Here is an 8,110-nt window from a genome sequence, read left to right on the forward strand (position 1 = left end):
AACCAGAGGAGAGCATGGTGGCGATTTTGGATTGTGGGAGCTAGTGGCTGCACTGGGTTCTGGTTGGGTGGGCACCAAACTAACCTGCCTCCCTCTGATTTACTCTAGTGTCTTCAGCCTTTTGCAGGTCTAAGGTTAACTGTGGCTGTTGATATCTTCCAGATATGTCTATGGGTCTCTGAAACAAGACCAATCCATTAGCTTGTATAGCTGAGCCTGGGGTGGTTTGTTAACATGGCTCCCACATATCTTTCGGGAATTTAATTTCTCGGGAAACGTAGTCCTGAGTTGTTGGGAGCCAGCCAGAGGCACAGTGGCCATTTGAGGTTATCGGGAAGCATGAAGACACCATCAGACTGTTGATGCACTCACCTGAGGGTACAGGTTGACTTCCTGCAGGCACTGCACAACCAGACTACAAACATTCATTGAATGAATTAACGAATAATCAACATTTTCAAAATGTGTCTCTTTATTGCATTTTAGAAGGGTAACTTCTAACAGGAAAATAATCTTCATGGTATAATCAAGACCTACAATTTATTCTTAATATATTTAATAAAAGCTACACATTTTGAAATTTATACAAAGAAATTCTTTTAAATTATCTGTCTTTATAATTTACTTGTAAATTACTAAGATATCACTGTTTCTTCCACCGTTCTTAGCATAGAAATTTACAGACAGAATGTGCTAAGTAAAAATTCATTTTGGCACTTCTCTTCAATGTAGTACTGGAAGTACTTGGAAGAGAAAATAGATAAGAAAAAAATATTAAGGGTTTTTCATGTATGAAATTTAGAAATAATCTCTCACTATTCACAGAAGATATCATACTATATTCAGGGAATACTAAAATCTCTATGAAAATCTCCCAGAGACAATAGACATTTATAGTAAAATTGCAGGCTATAAACTCAATACCCAAAAGTCTATGGCTTTTTTATATGCAAGTAATGAGAGAGAAGAAAATGACATGAAAAAGCAATCCCATTCACAATCGTGCCGCAGAAAATCAAGAACCTTGGAATCAGCTTAACTAAAGAGGTAAAGGACCTATACATCAGGAAATTAAAAAAGACAGGAGGAAATGGAAACATATATACTGCATATGGAATGGGAGATTTAACATTGTCAAAATGGCAATTCTTCACGAAGCATTGTAAAAATTCAACTTGATCCTTATAAAGATACCCATGACATTCTTCAAAGAAATTGATCAAGCACTCCTGAAATTCACATGGAACAACAAACGCACACGAATAGCTAAAGCAATTCTTGGGGAAAAGACAATGGAGGCATCACCTTCCCCAACCTCAAATTCTACTACAAACGATAATAATGAGAACAGCATGGTACTGGAACAAAGGCAGAGCTGCAGACCAATGGAAAAGGATTGAATATACTGACACACACCCTCAAATATATAATCATCTAATCTTTGATAAGGGAGCAAGAAATGTGAAGTGGATCAAGAGAGTCCTTCTGAACAAACGGTGCAGAAAAAACTTGACAGATACATGCAAAAAAAAAAATGGCTCAGACCTCTACCTAACACCATACACAAAAGTCAGATAAAAATGTTTCAAAGGCCTCAACATCAGACCAGAATCCCTCAGGCTCATTGATGACAAGGTCGGCAAATCCCTCCACAACATTGAAGCTAAAGGTATCTTCAAATATAACACGCCACTTGCCAAGCAACTGGAAACAGAGATAAACAAAGGGAACTATCTTAAATTAAGCAGCTTCTGTACCTCAAAAGAAACAGTGACCAGAAACAAAGACTCCGCCATGCGGGCAAAATACTCACAGAAGCCTACCAGGTTCTCTGAGAGTGAGAACTGGACTATCAGAGTTGCTGTCTTCTAAATAAGATCCATTCTCTGGATGTTGGCCATTGATGGCATTACATGGATCCAGGAGCAGTTCGTGGTTGTAGCACTTAATTATTAGAAGATGGGGGATTTGGAAGGAGGGGGCACAGTCTTGATCTGAGCAGCCATGGAGTTCTCATCCCCCGGTCCCGCACATCTGGGTTCCTCTTCCAGTTCCTTCATGCAAGAGGCTCCTTCAAGCTTGGGAAGGGTGGTCTTAAGCGTAGCTATGGCTGGTTGCAGAGGTCTTCAGCTGCCGGGGCTCTAATCAGGGCGGTGAGGGAAACTCACCCCCGGCACCTCCAAGGGGCCTCGGTGACGAAAGCCAGGTGCGAGGTCAGGACACTGTCGTTTTAGACATATTTGGAATTAATTTTAGATTGAAAAGTACACATCATTCAATATACTTATGTGCTTAGCAATAAATTACTACACACTTGTTCAATCACCTCAGAGACCCCACTCTGCTCAGAGAACTAGATTTTTAATTACAGGTCTGTTTGGCCCATGTGTCATGACTGACAATCACTATCAGTAGATATGAAACTCACTACACACAAAGATGCACACAGGTTACTTTGAGTCATCTATGTTGTTAATATGAGTTGGCCATTAAACTTCACTGAGACCCTTTGTTCTGTCCTTTATAGGAGTCTCATGAGTCTCACCTTCCGTTCAAGTTGAACTTGTAATAAGGTGGAATGAAATCATCAATATGATCCTCACCTCATCCTTCAGGAGAAAAATCCTACATACATTCAAGGTGCTCAAAGTGCAGACAACACCATTCACCTTTTCCTGGAGGTGTACACAGGACTGAGGTGAGAACAGCAAAAGGCTCTATTTTAATGTCCTTAATGAAGGATTCAGGGAACAACATTAAACAAAGTCATATACCATCTTCCAAAAGAATTATTTTGTAAAACTGATGCCTAGGGTATGGTAAACGATAATATAGTAAAAACCATATTTTTATTTCTGGGACATTAAAATTCTAAATCTATTTATTATTCATGCTGCTTTGAAATACATTCCTTGATTAGGAATCATTGTCTGCCATAGGAGTGAGGAAGGACAACACTCAAAGTAATAAGAAGCGAAAAATATGGAAAAATTTACTCCTACTAGGTTTGGTAACACATATACTAAAATTTAAATGATACAATGATGAGCATGGTCCTTGCACAGAGATAACATGCAAACTTGTAAAGCATTCCATATTTTTGTTGCAAGAAGAATTAACAAGTATACTTTAAGCTAAGACAATCCCCACAAGTACAAAAATTATACATAAAGAGAGCACAAATCCCCAAAACAACAATCTCTCTCAATGTCAATGGATGAAATGTGCCAATTCAGAGGCACAGAATAGGAAGATGAATTAGAAAATTGAACCCAACATTCTGCTGCCTGCAAGAAACATGTCTGAACAATCAAAGCACCCATGGACTAAAAGTAAAAGGCTGGGAAACAAGTTTTCAAGAAAATATCACCTCCGCAAAGCTGGAGTGGCCATACTAGTATCAGACCACATGGACTTCAAGCTAAAGGTTATCAGAGACAGTGAATGTCATTTCTTAATGATCATGGGATATGTACATCAGAAAAAACTCACCCTCCTCAATGTATATGATCCTAATGACAGACCAGCAAAATACTTTAAAACAACTTCTAATAGACTTATAGAAAAACATTGATAGTAACACAATACTAGTAGGAGATTTCAACACTTCTTTGTCACTTCTCGATAGATCAAACAGACTGAAGCTCAGCAAGGAAATATTTTCTTTAAGGGAAGTAATGAACAACCGTTGGCTTAGGGAAGAAATCAAAGAGGAAATTAAAAATTTCCATAAACAAATGAGAATGAGGACACGAGCTACCAGAACTTGTGGGACACAGCAAAAGCAGTGTTAAGAGGAAAGATTATAGCTCTGCCAGAATTCATCAGGAAGAAAGAAAGGGCCTACCTGAATAAATTAGAGCTCAAGATTTTGGAAAATAACCAAAAAAAGTAGTCCAAACTAGGCTGGAGGAAGGAAATAATAAAACTTGTACCAGACATCAATGAGCTAGAATCCCAAAATACAATCCAGAAGACCAATAAGAACAAAAACTGGTTCTTTGAGAAAATAAATAAGATCAATAAACCATGAGAAGCCTCTCAAAGACACAAAGAGATAGAATTCTAATAAATCGAATCAGAAATGCAAAGGGGAGTATCCTAATAGAAAGTACAGAAATCCATAGGATCATCAGAGATTATTTTGAGAATCTTTGCAGCAGGAAATGGGAGAATCTTGAATAAATTGATAAATTATTGGATTCCAATTACCTCCCAAGGCTGAACCAAGAAGATTTGGAATACTTGAACCTATCACTACCAAGGAAATTGAAATGATGGTCAAAATTATACCCCCAAACAGAATCCAGGGCCCAGATGGATTCAATAGTGAACTATTTCAAACCTTTAAAGAGGAACTGCTTCCAACATTTTTAAGATTTTCCAGGAAATTGAAGAAACATAAATACTCCCAAATAGTTTCTATGAGGCAAAGATCACCCTAATACTCAAATCGACAGAGACACCACAAAAACAGAAAATTGCAGACCTTTTTCCTTTGTGAATACAGATACAAAAATTTTCAAGAAAATACCAGCAAAGAGAATCTAGAAACTCAACAAAAGATCACACACTATGACCAAGTAGGTTTAGCTTGGGGATGCAAGGATGGCTTAACATTCTCTAGTCAATCAACAGAATACACCATCTCAATAAAATAAAGATAAAAGTCATATGATCATATCAATAGATGTAGAAAAAGCATTTGATGAGATCCAGCACCCATTCATGATGAAAAACTCTCAACAAAATGGGAGTTGAAAGTACTTTCCTCAATATAGTCAAAGCAAATTACCACAAACCCACAGCAAGTAATATTCTCAACGGGGAAAAACCAAAGGCTTGGAGCAGAAATCAATGAAATAGAATTCCAGAATACAATCAGGCATAAAACAAGTTACCCACTCTCACCACTCCTATTCAACATAGTACTTGAAGTACTTGCCATATGATTTCGTTAAAAAAAAAGATATCAAGGGCATCCATATAAAAAAGGAAGAACTCAAGCTTTTACTATTTAGAGATAACATGATACTATACTTAGAAAATCCCAAAGAATCTCCAAAAAAGCTCCTGGGAACAATAGATTTGTTTAGTAAAGTAGCATATTACAAAATCAATATCTGGTACGCCATGGCTTTCCCATATATTAATAATGAAAGAGAAAAAAAGAGATAGAGAAAAACAATCCCATTCACAATAATACCTCAGAAAATCGAGTATATTGGAATCAACTAAAAAGGTTAAGGAACTATACCAAAAAAAAAAACCCTACAAAACACTACTTCCCGAAATAATAGAGTATATGAGGAAATGGAATCACATCCCATGCTCATGGATTGAGAGGTTTAACACTGTCAAAATGGTAATACACCCCAAAGATATATAAAGATTTAATGCACTTTCTAAAAGGATACCCATAACATTTTTCAAATAAATAGATTAAACACTCTTGAAACTCATACACAACCATAAACTCCCATGAAGAGCTAAAGCAATCTTTGGTAAAAAGAAGAAGGGAACACCTTCCCCAAATTCAATTCCTACTACAAAGTTGTAGTCATCCAAATACCATGATATTCAGATAAAGACAGGCCTCAGATCAATGGAATATAGTCAAATATCTTGACGCTGGCCCTCAGATTATTATTACCTAATCTTTCATAAATGCTCAAGAAATATGAAGTTGAGTTAGGAAGTCTCTTCAGCAACTGGTGCTGGGAAAACTGGACAGCAACATGCAAAAAAATGAACTCAGACCTCTTTATAGTGCCAGGCACAAAGTCAGATCAAATGTCTTAAAGACCTCACTATCATACCTGAATTCTTAAGATATATGGAGAAAAATGTGGGAAGATCCCTTCATGACATTAAAGCTAAGGGAAACAAAAAAGCAAGCAAGCAAGAAAGAAAGAAAGAAAAAAGTTAAAAATTAGAAAATAATGCTGTTTGCAATGCTAACGATCAATCCCAGATCATCATTTTCTTGCGTTTTTGGGTCACACGTGGCGATGCACAGTGGTTACTCCTGGCTCTGCACTCAGGAATTACTCCTCATGGTGCTTGGGGGTAACATACAGGATGCTGGGAATCTAACCTAGGTATGCCGTGTGCAAGGCAAATGCCCTACCTGCTGAACTATCGCTCCAGATCCCCCCCTCCCCATAATTCATCATCTTGAGGGCCTCAGATTTTTACCTTCGATTTAGAAACTTCATCTTTAATTGACACAGTAAATCGAAACCACAGAACCATTGAATGGCATGTTATAATGGTAGCAGCCATGAGCAAACTTTGATAACCCATAAGTTGTCATGAATGAATTCTGTCTCAGAGGCTTCACTTCTGAGGATACCTGTCACTACCTCCTTTCTGTTACGTATCCCAGGATCAGAACCTACATCAGGCCATCAGTAGAAATTGTCCACCCGAAAGCTAGCCTTCCACTGGGATCAGAATCCTTGATCCATGTAACTTGTAATTTTTCATTCATGATTTGTTGACCTTGTTTCAGGTGGAGGCATCCAGAGCATAAACTCAGCTTTCCCGTTGTTTCCACAGGAAATCCAAATACCTAAGAATGTTATCATTTCTGACGCCACTGTTACAGATTTTTTGGAATCCCACGGTAAGATACTATCATTAATGTTATAATATTACTGTTCTCCATAGTTCGGATCTCCCCAAAGAACTCTTTACCCACCTCATTCCAACTGCAGACTCCAGTTTATCATGCTCCTGAAAGTACTTCTAATAGTTTCACTCAGGTTCTCCCCTAAAGTGCACAAGTAAAGTTCATACCACTCCAAGTACTTATTCCTAAACTACCAGAGTGGGCTTGGTCCTCAAGCTTTTGTTCTCATAAGAAGAAATACCGTGCTTCCTTTCTCTATGTCTCTCTTTGCTTGCTTTGTTAAATGACTGTTCTCGCTTGAACAAATATTCCATTCCACCCTACACCTGTTTCACAAGTTTCCGAGTGTTTTTCAGTAAAATCTATTTAGCTTCACTAAACTAAAAATTTTAAAACACCAGAGCATTGTTAAAACCAATATTTGTATCTTTTAAACCACAAATTTTGAAAATGAAAGGTGGTAAAGCAATGGAATACTACTCAGTTGTATGAAGTGAAATCTTCTTATTATTTGTTTATAAAATGGATTACATGAGGAAATTATGTTTAGTGACATAAACCAGGCAGAGAAAGATAGGCATCATACAAGTTCATGCATATGTGGCATATGGAGAAAACAAATTAAAAGAATAAAATGAGACAGACAAACGTCTAAAACATTATTTATATTCTATGATTTATAATTCAACTAACAATGGTTTCTCATACACATAATTCCAACATGACACTCACTCCTCATTCTCTCAAAGAATAAACCCTCCCTCTCCCCCAATCCCCCATAATCCCTCACTCTCAATGCCCTGACTCATTTGTGTGGATCAGTTCTCCCCTTACATTGCTCTTGAACCTTTGTTTCTACCTTGCTGTGTGTCTTTACATCCCACATATGAGAAAAATCTCTCTGTATCTGTTCATTTCCTTAAGGCTAACTTTACATGCATGATATCCTCTAGTTTCATCCAATGTTGAAAATTGCATAATTTTGATATTTTCAAAGCAATAAAAACAAACTTTAGAACTATGAGACTATTTAGTTACCAGATCGAAAAGTATAATCAAAGTGGAAAAACTGAACTATGGTGAATGACAGAGTAGGCCTTTCAGTAGTGAGTGTAATATGATACATGCACGTTGATTCTGCATAATCCTAAAATTTATGAAATTCTATAATGTAATTCTATAAGGTAATTTTACATAATCAAAAAAGTATTTAAATAATTTACATTTATCTATGATTTTGACGTATCTTTTGTGTCAAACTATCAGAAATAAAAAGAATGTGAGATAGAGATATGGTGTATCACTATACTTTTAAACAAGAGAAGCGCTAAAAATTTCTGTGTCTTGATGAACTCTCATATAAATTGACTCCAAAATCAAATTAATATACTCAAGGAAAAATAAAAGTCAACCAATTTAATCTTTTGCCTTCACTCAGGTTCCCATCTGCTGATCTCTCGCAGACAAAAAAAATAT

The 8,110-nt window shown here is 36.8% G+C and overlaps 1 pseudogene; it reads left to right on the forward strand.

Annotated features, from left to right (window-relative positions):
• Positions 1 to 3,005: 3,005 nt before the first annotated feature.
• LOC130018129 (uncharacterized) lies at positions 3,006 to 3,102 on the forward strand (annotated as a pseudogene).
• The last annotated feature ends 5,008 nt before the right edge of the window (positions 3,103 to 8,110 follow it).

The sequence above is a fragment of the Sorex fumeus genome, unplaced genomic scaffold (assembly GCF_029834395.1).
Source record: "Sorex fumeus unplaced genomic scaffold, SorFum_2.1 ptg000237l, whole genome shotgun sequence".
Taxonomy (NCBI): Eukaryota; Metazoa; Chordata; class Mammalia; order Eulipotyphla; family Soricidae; genus Sorex; species Sorex fumeus.